This window comes from Prunus avium, chromosome 2 (genome assembly GCF_965620075.1).
Source record: "Prunus avium chromosome 2, drPruAviu1.hap1.1, whole genome shotgun sequence".
Lineage (NCBI taxonomy): Eukaryota > Viridiplantae > Streptophyta > Magnoliopsida > Rosales > Rosaceae > Prunus > Prunus avium.
The window spans coordinates 17,244,179-17,269,502 of record NC_142285.1 but is presented as its reverse complement, the minus strand read 5'-3'; positions in this window follow the sequence as shown (position 1 = coordinate 17,269,502).

Here is a 25,324-nt window from a genome sequence, read left to right as displayed (position 1 = left end):
TGAAATTGATGGTTCTAAAAATTTGATTCACAATGTTGATGAAATGCAGGTTGAGCAAGTGATTGGGCCTAAGGAAAAGGATGAAATCAACAAGGGGGAAGATAAACAAGCAGCATCTTCACCTGAGTGGATCCCAAAGCATGAACTTGCAAGAAGGGCAAGAAAGGAGAAGGTAAGTCGTGAACCTACTGATGAAGATATCTTACATGCTCCTTTTCCTCACAGGTTGATGAGTTCTAGGAAAAATCAACATGCCAAGGACATATTGGAAACTTTCAAGCAAGTGCAAGTCAATATTCCTTCCTTGGATGCAAACAAGCTCAAGGAATGCGAAACTGTTGCATTAACGGAAGAGGTTTCTGCTGTTTTGCAAAGGAAGCTTCCTCCCAATTTGCAAGATCCAGGAAGTTTCACAATTCCTTGTATAGTTGGTGATAAATTGTTTGAGGAACCTTTAATTGATTTCGGTGCTTCAATTAATCTAATGCCATATTCTGTTTTTGAAGTACTAAAGGAAGACAAGCTGAACATCCATGTTCCAAGCACCAATCATATGTTCAATGTCACTCCTTCTACTCAAATGAGAAGGCCACCCGACCCTAAATATGTGCCTCCTCCATCTAATCCACGTATTGAAGAGCGCTTAAAATTGCTTTTGAAACCTACTCATGTGCATAAAAAGAAAAGAATACGAAATGGGTTGATTAGATGGCAAAGGGATTTGAAGAAACTTCATGTTCGGCACAAGGAGGCGATTGAGCCAAAACCCCCCAAGTGACCCAAGTATGTTGGAAGTCCGGCAAAATACTTTAAACTTAGCGCTTCTTGGGAGGCAACCCAAGGTGAATAGAAGAAGTTTGTTGTCGTCCTAATCGCTTCAAAGTGGAGTTTCTCTAGACTCAAACTTACTTTTATTTTACTTTATTTATTTATTTTCCTTTTGAGTTAGGATTTCAATCTCCAACCAAGGTAATTTCGATTTTCTTGTTGTTTCTCTTTGTTTTTCTTACTTTTACTTTCCTTTACTTGTTTGTGTTTCTATTTTGTTGTTAAGTTTGGGAAGTAGATTGCTTCATGATTGCACACACTGAACTTTGGCTCAAATGTTTATTTCATTCCATACATGTGATTCCAAACACAAACTTGAAAAAAACAAAAAAACAAAAAAAAAAACATAAATTTCTCAATCACATGTTCATTGTTGCATTTTGCACCACCTGAGGCTTCTGCTAATTGCCTCTGTCTGTTCTTGCTTGTAGAACCTGCAACAGCTCTACATGATCTTCATTCCTCTTTTGCAGCATCTCTACATGCTGGCTGGCACTGTAGAGCCGCTTCTGCAGGTCCGCCACCAGAGCTTTCAGGGCCGCCACCTCCTCACTCAGTGCCCCGCACTCTCGTGTTCTCGCCAGTAGGCGCATGCCCAAATTTGTGGCCGAGACCGCGTTGAGCACGGTTAGATTGTGGGACTCGTCCACTGCCATCTGGTCAGACCTCTGCGCCACATGCAGATGATCTGCAACTGTAAGTCTGCTGACAGTCATGCCCTCCGGCATTACTGCCCTTCGCGGCACCACCTCAGAGAAGTTTGAGGCCGAGCCATGATGGTATGAGGAGTTTGGGAAGATAGGGTTTGGAGGAGTCCGTATCTGGGCATTTGGTGGTGCAAGCGACAACTCAAGGTTAAGGTCATCAACAAGCATATCTGGGGATGCCATTGATTTTTATGTCTGGGCTTTTTGATGGTTTTTCTTGAGTTTGCAGGTTGAAATGCAGGATGCTCCTTCTTTCAACCGAGAAGTGGTTTAAATAGACTTATTCTCATAGGGGAGCCGACACCACTTTGTATTTCCGGAGCAATTTGCGGATGAGTCAAGTTAAACAGGGAAGCATTTCTGCTTTCACTTTACTTTCTTTCCCTCCCTGTTTTCTGGTGCATTGTGTTTTGATTTCTTTTTAGTTTGTCGTCTTTGTTTTTTTTCCGTTGGGGAAGTGTGCTTTGTTTCTTTTTAGTTTGTCGCATTCCCTTTATTCAAGTTTGGGAAGTGCGTTTTGTTTTTCTTCTTTGTCTTTTGCAACTTTCTTTTCTTTTATTTCCGACAACGAGAAATTGAAAAAAAAAAAAAAAAAAAAAAAAAAAAAAAAAAATTTCACCGAAAGGCAAAGACAAACAGGCACACCAATAATACACTAGAATCATTTTTTTCCAGTGCTCGGTGTCTCGACCATAGGACCCTTGAGTTTAGCCCTTTGGCTATCCACTTCCGGGGCTTCACGCACAGCCTGTTGGGGCTCATCACTCGAGCTCCCAAAGATTGCATTCTTAGCTTGAGCGTAACCACTCTCGCGGTCTGTTTTCTTGCGTTTTCCTGGTCGGTCTATGTCCTCCAGCTGCTTTCTCATGTCATGGGCGTAAACACTTACCATCTTTGAGAGATTTTTGTTCTCTTCCCGCAACGCCTCCAGCTGGTGTCGATTCACCTCTAGTATCCTTGCCCTTTCTGTTTTTAAACTTTTAATAATACTCTGGCACTCTTCAACCATACTTCGCTCTGCCGCCAACTGACCTCTTAGCACCTCCACCTCATGGGACTTCGCAATTAGGCGATGACCCACACTTGCGACTGTTGCTGTGCTTTGCACGCTTAGTGCCAGAGCATCGCTCACGACCCGGTTGTCATCCCTTGATCCCAGCACCCGTATATCCTTGGGAGTCACTAGATTTCTAGCAACTCCAAGGGCAACATCGTTGTCCAGCAGTATCGAGTCATTCACTGTCACGTGCCCCCTTGCTGAGGCAAAGTAGGGCATCCACACTGGTGCCACTGCTTGGCCCTGAGTCTGAGTTGGTTGAGCTAGGTTGAGATCCAGCGAGAATGGGTAGGAAGAGGCCATTTGAACTTTATTTTCTTTTGTTCTTGCTTTTCTCTTTTGTGTGTTTCTGAGTTTTGTGTGTTTTGCCCCAACTCTTTCTCTTCTTCTTTTATAGAGTTAGTTTCTACGTAACCCTAGCCACTGCGCTTCTGGTTTGGCGCGGCCCTTGCGGCCTATCCCCCTCTATCGCCTCACCTGTCCCCCAACCCCTTTAATTGCATTTCCGCCTTTCAGCGCTTTCAAGAAACGAAAGTCGTCACGCCTTCCTATGAAGGCAATAATTCTGGCTTGGGACCGTGAGAGAGACCTCTGCTTGTCGGCACGTCTCTCACTTTGTATCCCGTGACTCACAGGAGCCGAGACATCAGGGCCCACTTTTTTTTTATTTTTCTGAGTCCTCGCTCTTTGTGTTTCTGACTCAGTTTCTTTGTTTTATATACTTCCTTCGCTTTTGGGCTTTCCTTTGGGTTGGGCTTTCATTTTGGTTTGTGCGTTTCTTTGGGTTGGATTTCTGCGTGCGTAGGACTGTTGTTAGGGCTTACTGTTCTGCTTGTTTTGTTTTGTTTTGTTTGGTTCAGTTTGGTTTTGTTTTGTTTTGTTTCGTTTTGTTTTGCAGCCGTGTTGTAGTTGTATTTCTTGTTTGTTCTTGTTTTTACTTGCTTTATTCCCTTTATTTCTTGTTATAACATTGTTGATGCCTAAGTTCTTTAACATTAAGGACAATGTTTATTTTTAAGTTTGGGAAGGGATAGCAAGTCTTTTTCGTTTCACTTAAACTCTTGCTTTCTTTTATTTTGTTTTCTTTTCTGTTTTGAGTCTTTTTGTTTTCAAGTCACTTTCCGGACATATACGATGAGATTGTGATGAATGTTTACATGACTTGATTGAAAATGCTAAAAAAAAAAAAAAAAAAAAAATTTGTTATTCACTAAATGGCATCGTTCTAGCATGATATGTTTGAAACTCTCTATGCACTTGCCATTTGTTTCATAATTCTCCAGTTGAGGGATTTGCATGATCCAAAGAATTGTATCAAGCATGAATTAGACTTGTATAACCATATAATGTGAGCTTTGAGCCTTTTGCTTCAATTCATGAGTGTTATACACATATTCTTATTTTCTTGTCATCCGAGTTGTTGTTTGATCTCATTATTCATTGATTTGGTTGAGCACTTAAAAGTCACTCATTCTTGTGCAATTTGATTACATGACATTTGAGAAATGATATTGAGGCCCTCTTTGGACCGTTTGTGCCTTTCAAGCTAACCGTATGCATGCTTAAGCATGATTTTCCATTGTTAACCACCTTGAGCCTATATGTATGTAAGCCTTTTCTTTCAAGTAACCAATTTTTACTTCTAGCCTTAGCCTGAAAAACAAGAATATACCTTTCTAAGGAACTCATGAGCTTTAATTTAGATATGTTTTTCATGCTAAGTTTGGGAAGGGTTATTACATTTCAAAAAAAAAAAAAAAAAAAAAAAAAAAAAAAGAGTACTTCACTCAAAGGGTGAAAGAAAATAGAAAAGTTGTGGTTAAGTGGCAATGGTTTCAAATCCAATTCCATGTTTCTTGGTTGTTCGAATGGAAGGAAGGAGTGTGAATCATAATTAGTGGAGGTACAAGGCTTTGTGGTCTATTTGATCACCCCTAAAAAAAAAAAAAAAAAAAAAAAAAAAATTGAAAATCTTAAGCGTGATGTTTCAAAGTCTTTTAGTCAACGATTATATGCTCTTACATTGTGAGTTCCTTGGACTTTGTTGTATCCATATCCTTCATTTCTTACTCACCTTGCACCCTTAGCCCCATTACAACCTATAATAAAGACCTAAATTGATCCTAAATGTCATGTGGTTGATTTGCACACATTTTTCAGCTTTTGAGTGTTTAGCATCCTTCTTGAGATCATATTCATGCATGTTTTTCAGCTTGCTAATTTTGAGTTAAGTCCCTTATGGTTTAACTCTATTCTCATGTCTATTATTGAGTGATGCATTGTAACCCTCTCCCGAGTGATTCATTTGTGAGAGGACAACTTTGGTGAGATTTGAAGTTACATTTGTGCTTGGTATGATTTTTTGAAGTTGTGTGAAAACTGAAATTGGAGAATGAGTTTCATTTGGCCATCACACTACTACACTTGAGCATGTTGTGTTCTGAACTTTGCCGCCTTGTGACTAATGTCTAAACTAAGTTTTTCTTGTGAAAATTTTTGAGTCATTTGCATAAGTCACTCTCTCTTTGGAAAGTGTTCGAAAAGTTTTGTTTCGAGTCTTGTTTTAGTTTCTGTTTTGCTCGAGGACTAGCAAAAGATAAGTTTGGGAAGTTTGTTCGGTTCATTTTTACACATGATTTTTCATGTTATTCACCCACTATTTTGAGTTAGTTCTTGACATTTTATAGCTTTTTACTTCCTTTTTGTGTTTTCTTAGATTTTGCCTTGGTTGGGATGAAAATGAGCTAAAAGTGCATTATTAGTTATAAATTCTGTTTTTGTTCATTTTCGTAGGTCAACTTCTTGGCCTGGGATCAACATGCTCTGGTGCTCGGATGAGGTCATGATCTTCATGAGACTTGTTCCAATGGATGTTAACTACAACATATCCAAATTTGAGCTCCATTGGACAAGTATTGCCTATCCAACCAATCCATCATGTTACCACAGTTCTGGAAATCCGGATTTGGCCAGCTTTTACCTCCCTTGTGTCATCTTAACTTCTTGTTACCATAACTCTTGGTAACAAGGAATTACATTTGTAAAATAGATATTTTCTGAGCTTTTGGCATCTTTGTGAAGTCAAAGCTCCATCATGGCAAGGGGACAATGGGCTAAGGCTTTATCAAAGGTGGTAGTTTTATATTAAAAGGTAAAAGCTGGAAAGGAGGAGAGAGGGAGGAGAAGTTAAAATTGCAATCTGATATTGGGAGCCTTTTGATCGTGGGAAATCAGGCTATTCCACATTCTACACAACTGGAGAGCAGCTTTTGGGGAGCTAAGAGCAAGGAAGGAGAAGGAGGTGCAGCCAAGGAAGAAAGGAGAAGACTTCCACCATTGAAGACTTCAAGCTTTCATCATTTCCAAATCTGTAAACTCCTTCTAGTTATATTTCGAGTTTGTATTTGGAATAAGTATGAGCAACTAAACTCCATAGCTAGGGCTTAGGTTGAAGCCCTAAACATGATTACCTTATTGTTTTGATGCTTGAGTGTATGAATTTCTAGATGTTGTTGATGAACCCCATTCACTAATTGAATTTTATGATTTGTGTTTGCTTCCTTTGCTTAATCACCTTAGGTTGTATGCATGTAGCTAAAGTTGAGAAGTTGTGTAAGATAACCAAGAACACAATTTCTAATTAGCAACAAATGATTGAACTTGTTTAAGTGAGCATCATGTGAATTGGTTTCTTGACAACAATTGATGAATTCCAATTCACCAAATTAATCTATCCTTGATGTGTGTTTTCCTTGATTGATTACCTTTGAAAGCATGCTTCTTGAGGTTGTTGGGATTATGTGTATCTTCATGTTTTCCTAAGCAATAGATGGATGGAGTAAGAACCATCCATGTGAATTGGTTTCTTGAATACCTAATGTAAACACCATGCTATTAGGGTTCTTGTGATGTTCATATTCTCTTTGAACTTAATGGGTTTTCCTTGCAATCGAATCGAAGTACGAACCATACCTAGGTTCGGTTATGAGGAGGGCACAAGTATTGTAGCACGAACCATGCACTTTACGTATATTAGAGAGAATCAATGCGTCTTGAGCCACGACCCATGGTCTTGATTGCGAACATCTTCATCAATACATTTAGAGTTCATCACTTGAGTATCCATGAACACGGGTAGAATTGTTTAGGGTGGATTCCGAAACCCTAGTGTTTGTTACATTTTAATTTCACTTTTTAATAATTCATCTCTGCCATTCACATTTAAATTCAAAGTCCATTTACTTTCATGCAATAGAAATAGGTCACTTGAACCAAATCAAAAAACCCCCCCAATGTGTGTGTGAGTTGCGTGTTTGACACGTTTTGTGTCTTTGTCACTGAATTTTGTTTGTTTGCGTAATTGTTTTGGACTTTTGGTCTGCGTTGTGTTCTTGCATTTTCTGTGCTGATTCCAACCGTATAAAGAACGTGAATTTTGGATAAACGGTTTGAAAGTTATAGGTCAAAAACGGGACAGAGGTCGAAACTGAAAAACAGAGAAACGAATCTGTCCAAATGGTGATAAACGGGTGATAGAAAGTGCTGTTTGTGTTTTTCTTTGTTTTCTTGTGTTGTTTCATTTCTTTTATCTTCCTTACTTCATTTTTAGTTTCCAATTTGTATTGTGTTTGTGTGTTGTGTAAAATTAGTGTTCTTTACGTACTCAAATTAGAACTTATAGGAAACCGACAAGTTCTTCGTGGGATCGACCCCGTACTTACATAATCTATACTTCATTAGATTCGTGCACTTGCGGGTATTTTTAATTGGTTGTTTGCACATTAATTTGTGTCCTTTTAGGAATGCAACACATAATATGGTGGGAGGAGTCATTTGGTGAGTTTTGAGTGAAATCCAATCGCTAGAAGTATGGAATACACCAACCAGTCCAATTAGGAACGAACTGCCGTTGAACTTGAATTGTCCAATTTCTCACACCTATTGATTTCAGATCGAGCCCCAAACTTGGGCAACATCATAATGTGGTGGGAGGAGTCATTTGGTGAGTTTTGAGAGAAATCCAATCGCTAGAAGTATGGAATACACCAACCACTCCAATTGGGAACAACCTGCCGTTGAACTTCAATATTGTCCAGTTTCTCACACCTATTGATTTCGGATCGAGCCCAAAACTTGGGAAACATCATAATATGGTGGGAGTAGACATTTGGTGAGTTTTGAGTGAAATCCAATCGCTAGAAGTATGGAATACAAAAACTACTCCGATTAAGAACGAACTGTCGTTGAAATTGAATTGACCAATTTCTCACACCTATTGATTTCGGATCGAGCCCCAAACTTGGGCAACATCATAATATGGTGGGAGGAGTCATTTGGTGAGTTTTGAGAGAAATCCAATCGTTAGAAGTATGGAATACACCAACCACACCAATTAGGAATGAACTTCCGTTGAACTTGAATTGTCCAATTTCTCACACCTATTGATTTCGGATCGAGCCCAAAACTTGGGCAACATCATAATATGGTGGGAGGAGTCATTTGGTGAGTTTTGAGTAAAATCCAATCGCTAGAAGTATGGATAAAACCAACCACTCCAATTAGGAACGAACTGCCGTTGAACTTGAATTGTCCAATTTCTCACACCTATTGATTTCGGATCGAGCCCAAAACTTGGGCAACATCATAATATGGTGGGAGGAGTCATTTGGTCAGTTTTGAGTGAAATCCAATCGCTAGAAGTATGGAATACACCAACCACTCCAATTAGGAATGAACTGCCGTTGAACTTGAATTGTCCAATTTGGAACACCTATTGATTTCGGATCGAGCCCAAAACTTGGGCAACATCGTAATATGGTGGGATGAGTCATTTGGTGAGTTTTGAGTGAAATCCAATCGCTAGAAGTATGGAATACACCAACCACTCCAATTAGGAACGAACTTCCGTTCAATTTGAATTGTCCAATTTCTCACACCTATTGATTTCGCATCGAGCCCAAAACTTGGGCAACATCATAATATGGTGGGAGGAGTCATTTGGTGAGTTTTGAGTGAAATCCAAACGCTAGAAGTATGGAATACACCAACCACTCCAATTTGGAACGAACTGCCGTTGAACTTGAATTGTCCAATTTCTCACACCTATTGATTTCGGATCGAGCCTAAAACTTGGGCAACATCATAATATGGTGGGAGGAGTCATTTTGGGAGTTTTGAGTTAAATCCAATCGCTAGAAGTGTGGAATACACCAACAACTCCAATTAGGATTAACTGCCGTTGAACTTGAATTCTCCAATTTCTTACACCTATTGATTTCGGATCGAGCCCAAAACTTGGGCAACATATTAATATGGTGGGAGGAGTCATTTGGTTAGTTTTGAGTGAACTCCAATCGCTAGAAGTATGGAATACACCAACCACTCCAATTAGGAACGAACTGCCGTTGAACTTGAATTGTCCAATTTGGAACACCTATTGATTTCGGATCGAGCCCAAAACTTGGGCAATATCATAATATGGTGGGAAGAGTCATTTGGTGAGTTTTGAGTGAAATCCAATTGATCGGTTCATAATTGTATATCATTTTGTACCCTTCTAGCTTATGATTTGGTTATGTTTTTGAGTTAAACTTGTGCTTTTAATCCTTTTTGTGTTTATCTTTCAGTTAATTGACATTTAGGTAACAATAATGACTTTGGATAGGAAATGATGCAATCCATGCATGTTATGGGCTGATTGGCATATGAGGAATATGAGCTTAAAGACAAACTAATTTTGGCTACAGCCCATTTCCAGCCCAGTTTCGTAGGTCAACTTCTTGGCCTTGGATCAGAATGCTGTGGGGCTCGGATGAGGTGAAGATCTTCATGAAGGTTGTTCAATTGGGTGTCTAGTATAACATATCCAAAATTCAACCCAATTGAACATATGTGGAGTCGTTAGCTCGTCCAACACTGAACCATGCTCAGGAGGATTTGCAGCTGCCAGCTTTGAGCCTTGTCTCCTCCTTTAAGCCATGTGCCTCACCCATGCTGCAACTGACTTTGGATCCAACATAATGAGTGAAGTGGGGAGGCATTCCAGCTATGAAATTCTAAAGGAGCAAGTTGGTACATGCTGGAGTTATTATAGAGAAAGCATGTGCATGCATGTAAAGCAAAGAAATGAAATGAAGTCAATTCCAGTCTCTGTTCGGCTGCCAACTTGCAAGGCCCAAAACGCACACTTCTACTGCTCCGATGGGAATACTTTCTTCATAGAAGTTGTTCCAATGGGTGTCTAGTATAACATATCCAAATTTGAGCACCATTGGATACGTTTTGAAACCTCTGGCCTTCCTACACCAAGACTGGTTCAGAAAACTCGTTTTTCAGCAACCAAAAGGCAACCACATGGGTTGGCAACCAAAAGGCAACCACATGGGTTGGCAGCAAAGGCAGCCACAACTGATCACCTTTGAACCCATGTGAAGATGCTTGAGGTGCAGCAAAAGAAGTATGGGATGAGATTGATTCCAACCACACTAACATAGACAAGATGAAGTGTGAGTTATGGGTTGTATTAAAAGAGGAATGGTGGTGTTGGATTTCATCATGTTGTTCCTCCCTCTTAGCCCTATAAATAGAGAAGCCTTCAAGCTTCAAAACACAACCCAAGGGGGGGAGCTCTCAAACACTTCTCTAGAGCTCCCTTCCCTTCTCTCCCTCAAATTCTCTTAGTTTCCTTTCTAGTTTTCAATTGTTGTAATGAAATATTTGTGCTGAAATTCTCCTTAAGTTTTTCAAGTTCTACTTTACTTTTATTTGTAATGTACATTCTTTCTTAAGTATTCAAGTTTAATTAGTTTCCAAGTTTCAATTATGATTTTTGTTCTTATTCATTATGCTTATAAGTTAATATGCTAGTTTGAATGATTGATCACCATTTAGGCTTGCATGTTAGCTATCTTGGTTTGAATTAAGAGTAGACACCATGCTTTAATTCGAATTGAATTATGAATAGGAAGAGTATGTATGGACATTCGACAACAGGGATTAGATACATGCTTGGTTGTTTAAATTGTTCTTCTATGCTTAATGGGTTCCTAATGCTTAGTTTTAGGTTAGACAACAAATGATCAAATTAGGGAATTAGGAACACAAGGTTTTGACCAAACACCATGGCTTAATCATACTTTAGCTAGAATCAATCCATTAATCTAATTGAACTTGGGAACTTATTTGCTTGAGTTATTTCCTTTTTACTTGTTTTATTTATTTTCTTTTTCATTTCTGTTTTATGTAGGGGAAATGAATTGGATCATTCAATCACCAATCCTCGTGGGATCGACCTCGCACTTACATATGCTATACTACCAAACGGCTCGTGCACTTGCGAGTATCACAAGTTGAGGATGCAGCTGAATCTATTTTGGTGCAGCTGAATCGATGCAACAAGTTTTTGGCGCCGTTGCCGGGGATCGGTAACATTGCTTGATTCTATTTGGTTTTCCTACTTTTTATTTATAATGTTTAAAGTCTACTTAGTTCTCTATTGTTCATTCCTAATCCTTTTAATTCCATTTCAAGTTTGTGTGTTATTTTTAACAATTTATGACAGCTTAATAAAAATGGAGAGAGATGGCAACCTCAATCATAAAAATGGGAAGTGTGGAGCAATGGGAGAAGTCGCGACCTCCAAGTGCATCCATGCTCGACCTAATCGCTTCAAGGGGAAGCATTTCAATCCTTTCTCTTCTTTGAATTGTGTTTATTTCCGTACTTGTTTTTTCCTTTTGGTCTGCGTTGGGTTCTTTGTTTTTCTGTGCTGAATCCAACAATATAAATAACGTGAAATTGGGACTTACGGTTGGAAAGTTATGGCCTAAAAACCGAACACAGGTCGAAGCTGAAAAACATAGAAACGAATCTGTCCAAATGGTGATAAACGGGTGATAGAAAGTGCTGTTTGTTTTTTTTCTTTGGTTTCTTGGTTTGTTTCTTTTAGTACAACAATTTATTTCGTTTGTTTGAGTTTGTTTAGAGTACTTAGTTCATTTTCATTTATGGTTTGTTATTTCATTTTATCTTAATTTGTTTTTGTTTTTTTTATCTTAAAAATTTAAAAAAGATTTTTCATATGAGCTGACTTATGGTAACCCTAGTGAGCACTTCCGTCAATACAGTGTCTAGGAGTTCTTTAGGTGACACCTTCGGTGTCTAAGAAGTTTGGGTTTTAAGCGGGACCATTGTGACCCCTCCAACCTTCCCGGATCCCCTGGCTGTGTTTTCTGAGGCCCTTAACTGGTCATCCGTGAGTTGCTTGTATATTCGTGTGTTTTTAAATTAAGTTTTTTTTATTTTTGTGTTTTCTTTGTTTTCTTTTCTGCTTTGTTTTTGTTTTTGTTTTGTTAAGTTAGTTTATTTATTTGCTTTGTTTTTGTTTTTGTTTTCTTTGAGTGAAATCCAATCGCTAGAAGTGTGGAATACACCAACAACTCCAATTAGGAACGAACTGCCGTTGAACTTGAATTGTCCAATTTCGAACACCTATTGATTTCGGATCGAGCACAAAACTTGGGCAACATCATAATATGGTGGGAGGAGTCATTTGGTGAGTTTTGAGTGAAATCCAATCGCTAGAAGTATGGAATACACCAACCACTCCAATTAGGAACGAACTGCCGTTGAACTTGAATTGTCCAATTTCTCACACCTATTGATTTCGGATCGAGCCCAAAACTTGGGCAACATCATAATATGGTGGGAGGAGTCATTTGGGGAGTTTTGAGTGAAATCCAATCGCTAGAAGTGTGGAATACACCAACAACTCCAATTAGGAACGAACTGCCGTTGTACTTGAATTCTCCAATTTCTCACAACTATTGATTTCGGATCGAGCCCAAAACTTGGGCCACATCATAATATGGTGGGAGGAGTCATTTGGTTAGTTTTGAGTGAAATCCAATCGCTAGAAGTATGGAATACACCAACCACTCCAATTAGGAACGAACTGCCGCTGAACTCTAATTGTCAAATTTGGAAGACTTATTGATTCCGGATCGAATCCAAAACTTGGGCAACACCATAATATGGTGGGAGGAGTCATTTGGTGAGTTTTGAGTGAAATCCAATCGCTTGAAGTATGGAATACACCAACCACTCCAATTAGGAACGAAATGCCGTCGAACTTGAATTGTCCAATTTGGAACACCTATTGATTTCGGATCGAGCCCAAAACTTGGGCAACATCATAATATGGTGGGAGGAGTCATTGGTGAGTTTTGAGTGAAATCCAATCGCTAGAAGTATGGAATACACCAACCACTCCAATTAGGAACGAACTGCCGTTGAACTTGAATTGTCCAATTTCTCAAACCTATTGATTTCGGATCGAGCCCCAAACTTGGGCAACATCATAATATGGTGGGAGGAGTCATTTGGGGAGTTTTGAATGAAATCCAATCGCTAGAAGTTTGGAATACACGAACCACTCCAATTAGGAACGAACTTCCGTTCAACTTGAATTGTCCAATTTCTCACACCTATTGATTTCGGATCGAGTCCAAAACTTGGGCAACATCATAATATGGTGGGAGGAGTCATTTGGTGAGTTTTGAGTGAAATCCAATCGCTAGAAGTATGGAATACACCAACCACTCCAATTAGGAACGAACTGCCGTTGAACTTGAATTGTCCAATTTGGAACACCTATTGATTTCGGATCGAGCCCAAAACTTGGGCAACACCATAATATGGTGGGAGGAGTCATTTCGGGAGTTTTGAGTGAAATCCAACCGCTAGAAGTGTGGAATACACCAACCACTCCAATTACGAACGAACTGCCGTTGAACTTGAATTGTCCAATTTCTCACACCTATTGATTTCGGAACGAGCCCAAAACTTGGGCAACATCATAATATGGTGGGAGGAATCATTTGGTTAGTTTTGAGTGAAATCCAATCGCTAGAAGTATGGAATACACCAACCACTCCAATTAGGAACGAACTCCCGTTGAACTTGAATTGTCCAATTTGGAACACCTATTGATTTCGGATCGAGCCCAAAACTTGGGCAACATCATAATATGGTGGGAGGAGTCATTTGGGGAGTTTTGAGTGAAATCCAATCGCTAGAAGTGTGGAATACACCAACAACTCCAATTAGGAACGAACTGCCGTTGTACTTGAATTCTCCAATTTCTCACAACTATTGATTTCGGATCGAGCCCAAAACTTGGGACACATCATAATATGGTGGGAGGAGTCATTTGGTTAGTTTTGAGTGAAATCCAATCGCTAGAAGTATGGAATACACCAACCACTCCAATTAGGAACGAACTGCCGCTGAACTCTAATTGTCAAATTTGGAAGACTTATTGATTTCGGATCGAATCCAAAACTTGGGCAACATCATAATATGGTGGGAGGAGTCATTTGGTGAGTTTTGAGTGAAATCCAATCGCTAGAAGTATGGAATACACCAACCACCCCAATTAGGAATGAACTGCCGTTGAACTTGAATTGTCCAATTTCTCAAACCTATTGATTTCGGATCGAGCCCCAAACTTGGGCAACATCGTAATATGGTGGGAGGAGTCATTTGGAGAGTTTTGAGTGAAATCCAATCACTAGAAGTGTGGAATACACCAACCACTCCAATTAGGAACGAACTTCCGTTCAACTTGAATTGTCCAATTTCTCACACCTATTGATTTCGGATCGAGCCCAAAACTTGGGCAACATCATAATATGGTGGGAGGAGTCATTTCGGGAGTTTTGAGTGAAACCCAACCGCTAGAAGTGTGGAATACACCAACCACTCCAATTAGGAACGAACTGCCGTTGAACTTGAATTGTCCAATTTCTCACACCTATTGATTTCGGATCGAGCCCAAAACTTGGTCAACATCATAATATGGTGGGAGGAATCATTTGGTTAGTTTTGAGTGAAATCCAATCGCTAGAAGTATGGAATACACCAACCACTCCAATTAGGAACGAACTCCCGTTGAACTTGAATTGTCCAATTTGGAACACCTATTGATTTCGGATCGAGCCCAAAACTTGGGGAACATCATAATATAGTGGGAGGAGTCATTGGTGAGTTTTGAGTGAAATCCAATCGCTAGAAGTATGGAATACACCAACCACTCCAATTAGGAACGAACTGCCGTTGAACTTGAATTGTCCAATTTGGAACACCTATTGATTTCGGATCGAGCCCAAAACTTGGGCAATATCATAATATTGTGGGAAGAGTCATTTGGTGAGTTTTGAGTGAAATCCAATCGCTAGAAGTACGGAATACACCAACCACTCCAATTAGGAACGAACTGCCGTTGAACTTGAATTGTCCAATTTGGAACACCTATTGATTTCGGATCGAACCCAAAACTTGTGCAACATCATAATACGGTGGGAGGAGTCATTTGGTGAGTTTTGAGTGAAATCCAATCGTTAGAAGTATGGAATACACCAACCACTCCAATTAGGAACGAATTGCCATTGAACTTGAATTGTCCAATTTCTCAAACCTATTGCTTTCGGATCGAGCCCCAAACTTGGGCAACATCATAATATGGTGGGAGGAGTCATTTGGAGAGTTTTGAATGAAATCCAATCGCTAGAAGTTTGGAATACACGAACCACTCCAATTAGGAACGAACTTCCGTTCAACTTGAATTGTCCAATTTCTCACACCTATTGATTTCGGATCGAGCCCAAAACTTGGGCAACATCATAATATGGTGGGAGGAGTCATTTGGTGAGTTTTGAGTGAAATCCAATCGCTAGAAGTATGGAATACACCAACCACTCCAATTAGGAACGAACTGGCGTTGAACTTGAATTGTCCAATTTGGAACACCTATTGATTTCGGATCGAGCCCAAAACTTGGTCAACATCATAATATGGTGGGAGGAATCATTTGGTTAGTTTTGAGTGAAATCCAATCGCTAGAAGTATGGAATACACCAACCAGTCCAATTAGGAACGAACTGCCGTTGAACTTGAATTGTCCAATTTGGAACACCTATTGATTTCGGATCGAGCCCAAAACTTGGGCAACATCATAATATGGTGGGAGGAGTCATTTCGGGAGTTTTGAGTGAAATCCAACCGCTAGAAGTGTGGAATACACCAACCACTCCAATTAGGAACGAACTGCCGTTGAACTTGAATTGTCCAATTTCTCACACCTATTGATTTCGGATCGAGCCCAAAACTTGGGCAACATCATAATATGGTGGGAGGAATCATTTGGTTAGTTTTGAGTGAAATCCAATCGCTAGAAGTATGGAATACACCAACCACTCCAATTAGGAACGAACTCCCGTTGAACTTGAATTGTCCAATTTGGAACACCTATTGATTTCGGATCGAGCCCAAAACTTGGGCAACATCATAATATAGTGGGAGGAGTCATTGGTGAGTTTTGAGTGAAATCCAATCGCTAGAAGTATGGAATACACCAACCACTCCAATTAGGAACGAACTGCCGTTGAACTTGAATTCTCCAATTTGGAACACCTATTGATTTCGGATCGAGCCCAAAACTTGGGCAATATCATAATATGGTGGGAGGAGTCATTTGGTTAGTTTTGAGTGAAATCCAATCGCTAGAAGTATGGAATACACCAACCACTCCAATTAGGAACGAACTGCCGCTGAACTCTAATTGTCAAATTTGGAAGACTTATTGATTTCGGATCGAATCCAAAACTTGGGCAACATCATAATATGGTGGGAGGAGTCATTTGGTGAGTTTTGAGTGAAATCCAAACGCTAGAAGTATGGAATACACCAACCACCCCAATTAGGAATGAACTGCCGTTGAACTTGAATTGTCCAATTTCTCAAACCTATTGATTTCGGATCGAGCCCCAAACTTGGGCAACATCGTAATATGGTGGGAGGAGTCATTTGGAGAGTTTTGAGTGAAATCCAATCACTAGAAGTGTGGAATACACCAACCACTCCAATTAGGAACGAACTTCCGTTCAACTTGAATTGTCCAATTTCTCACACCTATTGATTTCGGATCGAGCCCAAAACTTGGGCAACATCATAATATGGTGGGAGGAGTCATTTCGGGAGTTTTGAGTGAAACCCAACCGCTAGAAGTGTGGAATACACCAACCACTCCAATTAGGAACGAACTGCCGTTGAACTTGAATTGTCCAATTTCTCACACCTATTGATTTCGGATCGAGCCCAAAACTTGGTCAACATCATAATATGGTGGGAGGAATCATTTGGTTAGTTTTGAGTGAAATCCAATCGCTAGAAGTATGGAATACACCAACCACTCCAATTAGGAACGAACTCCCGTTGAACTTGAATTGTCCAATTTGGAACACCTATTGATTTCGGATCGAGCCCAAAACTTGGGGAACATCATAATATAGTGGGAGGAGTCATTGGTGAGTTTTGAGTGAAATCCAATCGCTAGAAGTATGGAATACACCAACCACTCCAATTAGGAACGAACTGCCGTTGAACTTGAATTGTCCAATTTGGAACACCTATTGATTTCGGATCAAGCCCAAAACTTGGGCAATATCATAATATTGTGGGAAGAGTCATTTGGTGAGTTTTGAGTGAAATCCAATCGCTAGAAGTACGGAATACACCAACTACTCCAATTAGGAACGAACTGCCGTTGAACTTGAATTGTCCAATTTGGAACACCTATTGATTTCGGATCGAACCCAAAACTTGTGCAACATCATAATACGGTGGGAGGAGTCATTTGGTGAGTTTTGAGTGAAATCCAATCGTTAGAAGTATGGAATACACCAACCACTCCAATTAGGAACGAATTGCCATTGAACTTGAATTGTCCAATTTCTCAAACCTATTGCTTTCGGATCGAGCCCCAAACTTGGGCAACATCATAATATGGTGGGAGGAGTCATTTGGAGAGTTTTGAATGAAATCCAATCGCTAGAAGTTTGGAATACACGAACCACTCCAATTAGGAACGAACTTCCGTTCAACTTGAATTGTCCAATTTCTCACACCTATTGATTTTGGATCGAGCCCAAAACTTGGGCAACATCATAATATGGTGGGAGGAGTCATTTGGTGAGTTTTGAGTGAAATCCAATCGCTAGAAGTATGGAATACACCAACCACTCCAATTAGGAACGAACTGCCGTTGAACTTGAATTGTCCAATTTGGAACACCTATTGATTTCGGATCGAGCCCAAAACTTGGTCAACATCATAATATGGTGGGAGGAATCATTTGGTTAGTTTTGAGTGAAATCCAATCGCTAGAAGTATGGAATACACCAACCAGTCCAATTAGGAACGAACTGCCGTTGAACTTGAATTGTCCAATTTGGAACACCTATTGATTTCGGATCGAGCCCAAAACTTGGGCAACATCATAATATGGTGGGAGGAGTCATTTCGGGAGTTTTGAGTGAAATCCAACCGCTAGAAGTGTGGAATACACCAACCACTCCAATTAGGAACGAACTGCCGTTGAACTTGAATTGTCCAATTTCTCACACCTATTGATTTCGGATCGAGCCCAAAACTTGGGCAACATCATAATATGGTGGGAGGAATCATTTGGTTAGTTTTGAGTGAAATCCAATCGCTAGAAGTATGGAATACACCAACCACTCCAATTAGGAACGAACTCCCGTTGAACTTGAATTGTCCAATTTGGAACACCTATTGATTTCGGATCGAGCCCAAAACTTGGGCAACATCATAATATAGTGGGAGGAGTCATTGGTGAGTTTTGAGTGAAATCCAATCGCTAGAAGTATGGAATACACCAACCACTCCAATTAGGAACGAACTGCCGTTGAACTTGAATTGTCCAATTTGGAACACCTATTGATTTCGGATCGAGCCCAAAACTTGGGCAATATCATAATATTGTGGGAAGAGTCATTTCGAGAGTTTTGAGTGAAATCCAATCGCTAGAAGTACGGAATACACCAACCACTCCAATTAGGAACGAACTGCCGTTGAACTTGAATTGTCCAATTTGGAACACCTATTGATTTCGGATCGAGTCCAAAACTTGGGCAACAACATAATACGGTGGGAGGAGTCATTTGGTGGGTTTTGAGTGAAATCCAATCGCTAGAAGTATGGAATACACCAACCACTCCAATTAGGAACGAACTTCCGTTGAACTTGAATTGTCCAATTTCTCACACCTATTGATTTCGGATCGAGCCCCAACCTTGGGCAACATCATAATATGGACGGAGGAGTCATTTGGTGAGTTTTAAGTGAAATCCAATCGCTAGAAGTGTGGAAAACACCAACCACTACAATTAGGAACGAACTTCCGTTGAACTTGAATTGTCCAATTTCTCACTCCTATTGATTTCTGATCGAGCCCAAAACATGGGTAACATCATAATATGGTGGGAGGAGTCATTTGGTGAGTTTTGAGAGAAATCCAATCGCCAGAAGTATGGAATACACCAACCAGTCCAATTATGAACGAACTGCCGTTGAACTTGAATTGTCCAATTTCTCACAAATATTGATTTCGGATCGAGCCCCAAACTTGGGCAACATCATAATATGGTGGGAGGAGTCATTTGGTGAGTTTTGAGTGAAATCCAATCGCTAGAAGTTTCGAATGCACCAACCACTCCAATTAGGAACGAACTGCCCTTGAACTTGAATTGTCCAATTTCTCACACCAATTGATTTCGGATCGAGCCCAAAACTTGGGCAACATCATAATATGGTTGCAGGAGTCATTTGGTGACTTTTGAGTGAAATCCAATCGCTAGAAGTATGGAATACACCTACCACTCCAATTAGGAACGAACTGCCGTTGAACTTGAATTGTCCAATTTCTCACACCTATTGATTTCGGATCGAGCCCAAAACTTGGGCAACATCATAATATGGTGGCAGGAGTCATTTGGTGAGTTTTGAGTGAAATCCAATCGCTAGAAGTATGGAATACACCAACCACTCCAATTAGGAACGAACTGCCGTTGAACTTGAATTGTCCAATTTCTCACACCTATTGATTTCGGATGAGCCCAAAACTTTGGCAACATCATAATATGGTGGGAGGAGTCATTTGGTTAGTTTTGAGTGAAATCCAATCGCTAGAAGTATGGAATACACCAACCACTCCAATTAGGAACAAACTGCCGTTGAACTCTAATTGTCAAATTTGGAAGACCTATTGATTTCGGATCGAGTCCAAAACTTGGGCAACATCATAATGTGGTGGCAGGAGTCATTTGGTGAGTTTTGAGTGAAATCCAATCGCTAGAAGTATGGAATACACCAACCACTCCAATTAGGAACGAACTGCCGTTGAACTTGAATTGTCCAATTTGGAACACCTATTGATTTCGGATCGAGCCCAAAACTTGGGCAACATCATAATATGGTGGGAGGAGTCATTTGGTGAGTTTTGAGTGAAATCCAATTGCTAGAAGTATGGAATACACCAACCACTCCAATTAGGAACGAACTGCCGTTGAACTTGAATTGTCCAATTTCTCACACCTATTGATTTCGGATCGAGCCCCAAACTTGGGCAACATCATAATATGGAGGGAGGAGTCATTTGGTGTGTTTTGAGTGAAATCCAATCGCTAGAAGTATGGAATACACCAACCACTCCAATTAGGAACGAACTTCCGTTCAACTTGAATTGTCCAATTTCTCACACCTATTCATTTCGGATCGAGCCCCAAACTTGGGCAACTTCATAATATGGTGGGAGGAGTCATTTGCTGAGTTTTGAGTGAAATCCAATCGCTAGAAGTATGGAATACACCAACCACTCCAATTAGGAACGAACTGCCGTTGAACTTGAATTGTCCAATTTCTCACACCTATTGATTTCGGATCGATCCCAAAACTTTGGCAACATCATAATATGGTGGGAGGAGTCATTTGGTTAGTTTTGAGTGAAATCCAATCGCTAGAAGTATGGAATACACCAACCACTCCAATTAGGAACAAACTGCCGTTCAACTCTAATTGTCAAATTTGGAAGACCTATTGATTTCGGATCGAGTCCAAAACTTGGGCAACATCATAATGTGGTGGCAGGAGTCATTTGGGTGAGTTTTGAGTGAAATCCAATCGCTAGAAGTATGGAATACACCAACCACTCCAATTAGGAACGAACTGCCGTTGAACTTGAATTGTCCAATTTGGAACACCTATTGATTTCGGATCGAGCCCAAAACTTGGGCAACATCATAATATGGTGGGAGGAGTCATTTGGTGAGTTTTGAGTGAAATCCAATCTTTAGAAGTATGGAATACACCAAACACTCCAATTAGGAACGAACTGCCGTTGAACTTGAATTGTCCAATTTCTCACACCTATTGATTTCGGATCGAGCCCCAAACTTGGGCAACATCATAATATGGAGGGAGGAGTCATTTGGTGTGTTTTGAGTGAAATCCAATCGCTAGAAGTATGGAATACACCAACCACACCAATTAGGAACGAACTTCCGTTCAACTTGAATTGTCCAATTTCTCACACCTATTGATTTCGGATCGAACCCAAAACTTGGGAACATCATAATATGGTGGGAGGAGTCATTTGTTTTGTTTTGAGTGAAATCCAATCGCTAGAAGTATGGAATACACCAACCACTCCAATTTGGAACGAACTGCCGTTGAACTGTAATTGTCAAATTTGGAAGACCTATTGATTTCGGATCGAGTCCAAAACTTGGGCAACATCATAATGTGGTGGGAGGAGTCATTTGGTGAGTTTTGAGTGAAATCCAATCGCTAGAAGTATGGAATACACCAACCACTCCAATTAGGAACGAACTGCCGTTGAACTTGAATTGTCCAATTTGGAACACCTATTGATTTCGGATCGAGCCCAAAACTTGGGCAACATCATAATATGGTGGGAGGAGTCATTTGGTGAGTTTTGAGTGAAATCCAATCGCTAGAAGTATCGAATACACCAACCACTCCAATTAGGAACAAACTGCCGTTGAACTTGAATTGTCCAATTTCTCACACCAATTGATTTCTGATCGAGCCCAAAACTTGGGCAACATCGTAATATGGTGGGAGGAGTCATTCGGTGTGTTTTGAGTGAAATCCAATCGCTAAAAGTATGGAATACACCAACCACTCCAATTAGGAACGAACTGCCATTGAAATCTAATTGTCAAATTTTGAAGACCTATTGATTTCGGATCGTGCCCAAAACTTGTGCAACATCATAATATGGTGGGAGGAGTCATTTGGGGAGTTTTGAGTGAAATCCAATTGCTAGAAGTGTGGAATACACCAACAACTCCAATTAGGAACGAACTGCCGTTGAACTTGAATTCTCCAATTTCTCACACCTATTGATTTCGGATCGAGCCCAAAACTTGGGCAACATCATAATATGGTGGGATTAGTCATTTGGTGGGAGGAGCCATTTGGTGAGTTTTGAGTGAAATCCAATCGCTAGAACTATGAAATACACCAACCACTCCAATTAGGAACGAACTGCCGTTGAACTTGAATTGTCCAATTTGGAACACCTATTGATTTCGGATGGAGCCCAAAACTTGGGCAATGTCATAATATGGTGGGAAGAGTCATTTGGTGAGTTTTGAGTGAAATCCAATCGCTAGAAGTATGGAATACACCAACAACTCCAATTAGGAACGAACTGCCGTTGAACTTGAATTGTCCAATTTGGAACACCTATTGATTTCGAATCGAGCCCAAAACTTGGGCAACATCATAATATGGTGGGAGGAGTCATTTGGTGGGTTTTGAGTGAAATCCAATCTTTTGAAGTATGGAATACACCAACCACTCCAATTAGGAACGAACTGCCGTTGAACTTGAATTGTCCAATTTCTCACACCTATTGATTTCGGATCGAGCCCAAAACTTGGGCAACATCATAATATGGTGGGAGGAGTCATTTGGTGAGTTTTGAGTGAAATCCAATCGCTAGAAGTATGGAATACACCAACCACTCCAATTAGGAACGAACTGCCGTTGAACTTGAATTGTCCAATTTCTCACACCAATTGATTTCTGATCGAGCCCAAAACTTGGGCAACATCATAATATGGTGGGAGGAGTCATTTGGTGAGTTTTGAGAGAAATCCAATCGCTAGGAGTATGGAATACACCAACCAGTCCAATTAGGAATGAACTGCCGTTGAACTTGAATTGTCCAATTTCTCACACCTATTGATTTCGGATCGAGCCCCAAACTTGGGCAACATCATAATATGGTCGGAGGAGTCATTTGGTGAGTTTTAAGTGAAATCCAATCCCTAGAAGTATGGAATACACCAACCACTCCAATTAGGAACGAACTGCCGTTGAACTTGAATTGTCCAATTTCTCACACCTATTGATTTCGGATCGAGCCCAAAACTTGGGCAACATCATAATATGGTGGGAGGAGTCATTTGGTGAGTTTTGAGTGAAATCCAATCGCTAGAAGTATGGAATACACCAACCACTCCAATTAGGAACGAACTGCCGTTGAACTTCAATTGTCCAATTTCTCACACCTATTGATTTCGGATCGAGCCCCAAACTTGGGCAACATCATAATATGGTGGGAGGAGTCATTTGGTGAGTTTTGGGAGAAATCCAATCGCTAGAAGTATGGAATACACCAACCAGTCCAATTAGGAACGAACTGCCGTTGAACTTGAATTGTCCAATTTCTCACACCTATTGATTTCGGATCGAGCCCCAAACTTGGGCAACATCATAATATGGTGGGAGGAGTCATTTGGTGAGTTTTGAGTGAAATCCATTCGCTAGAAGTATGGAATACACCAACCACTCCAATGAGGAACGAACTGCCGTTGAAATCTAATTGTCAAATTTGGAAGACCTATTGATTTCGGATCGTGCCCAAAACTTGTGCAACATCATAATATGGTGGGAGGAGTCATTTGGGGAGTTTTGAGTGAAATCCAATTGCTAAAAGTGTGGAATACCCCAACAACTCCAATTAGGAACGAACTGCCGTTGAACTTGAATTCTCCAATTTCTCACACTTATTGATTTCGGATCGAGCCCAAAACTTGGGCAACATCATAATATGGTCGGATTAGTCATTTGGTGGGAGGAGTCATTTGGTGAGTTTTGAGTGAAATCCAATCGCTAGAAGTATGAAATACACCAACCACTCCAATTAGGAACGAACTGCCGTTGAACTTGAATTGTCCAATTTGGAACACCTATTGATTTCGGATGGAGCCCAAAACTTGGGCAATATCATAATATGGTGGGAAGAGTCATTTGGTGAGTTTTGACTGAAATCCAATCGCTAGAAGTATGGAATACACCAACAACTCCAATTAGGAACGAACTGCCGTTGAACTTGAATTGTCCAATTTGGAACACCTATTGATTTCGGATCGAGCCCAAAACTTGGGCAACATCATAATATGGTGGGAGGAGTCATTTGGTGGGTTTTGAGTGAAATCCAATCGCTAGAAGTATGGAATGCACCAACCACTCCAATTAGGAACGAACTGCCGTTGAACTTGACTTGTCCAATTTCTCACACCTATTCATTTCGGATCGAGCCCAAAACTTGGGCAACATCATAATATGGTGGGAGGAGTCATTTGGTGAATTTTGAGTGAAATCCAATCGCTAGAAGTATGGAATACACCAATGTTGTGTAGATACAGCTGCACCAAAATGGATTCAGTTGCATCCTCAACTTGTGATACTCGCAAGTGCACGAGCCGTTTGGTAGTATAGCGTATGTAAGTGCGAGGTCGATCCCACGAGGATTGGTGATTGAATGATCCAATTTAGTTTCCCTACACAAAACAGAAATGAAAAAGAAAGGAAATAAATAAAACAATGAAGAAAGAAATAACTAACTCAAGCAGATAAGTTCCCTAGTTCAATTTAGATTAATGGATTGATTCTAGCTAAAGTATGATTAAGCCATGGTGTGTGGTCATAACCTTGTGTCCCTAATTCCCTAATTTGATCATTTGTTGTCTAACCTAAAATTAAGCATTAGGAACCCATTAAGCATAGAAGAACATTTTAAACAACCAAGTATGTATCTAATCCCTGTTGTCGAATGTCCATACATACTCTTCCTATTCATAGTTCAATTTGAATTAAAGCATGGTGTATACTCTTAATTCAAACCAAGATAGCTAACATGCAAGCCTAAATGGTGATCAATCTTTCAAACTAGCATATTAACTTATAAGCATAATGAATAAGAACAAAAACCATAATTGAAACTTGGAAACTAATTCAACTTGAAAACTTAAGAAAAGAATTTACATAACAAAGAAAAATAAATTACAACTAAGAAAACATTAAGGAAACTAAGAGAACTTTGAGGAAGAAGAAGAAAGTGTTTGGGAACTTTAGAGAATTTTGGAAGAACATGTGTTTAAGACATGGGGAATTTGGAAGAGAGTGTTTGAGAACTTGGAGGATTTGGAGAAGAAAGTAGAGAGGTGTTTTGAGAGCTTTGTGGATTTTGGAAGAGAGTGTTTAGGAACTTTGAGAATTTGGAAGAGAGTGGTTGAGAACTTGGAGGATGTTTGTGAACTTGGAGAATTTGAGAACTTAGGGAAGGAAGAGAAATGTGTTTGTGAAGTGTTTGAGACATGGAGACTTTTGGAAGAGAAGGGAAGTAGAGAGATGTTTGAGAACTTTGAGGATTTTGGAAGAACATGTGTTTGAAAGCTTTAGAGAATTTGATGAAGGAAATGGGAGAAGTGTTTGGGAAGTGTTTGGAGAAGAGAGTATTTGAAGAATTTAGAAGAAGAGAAAGGAAAAGTGTTTGATATTT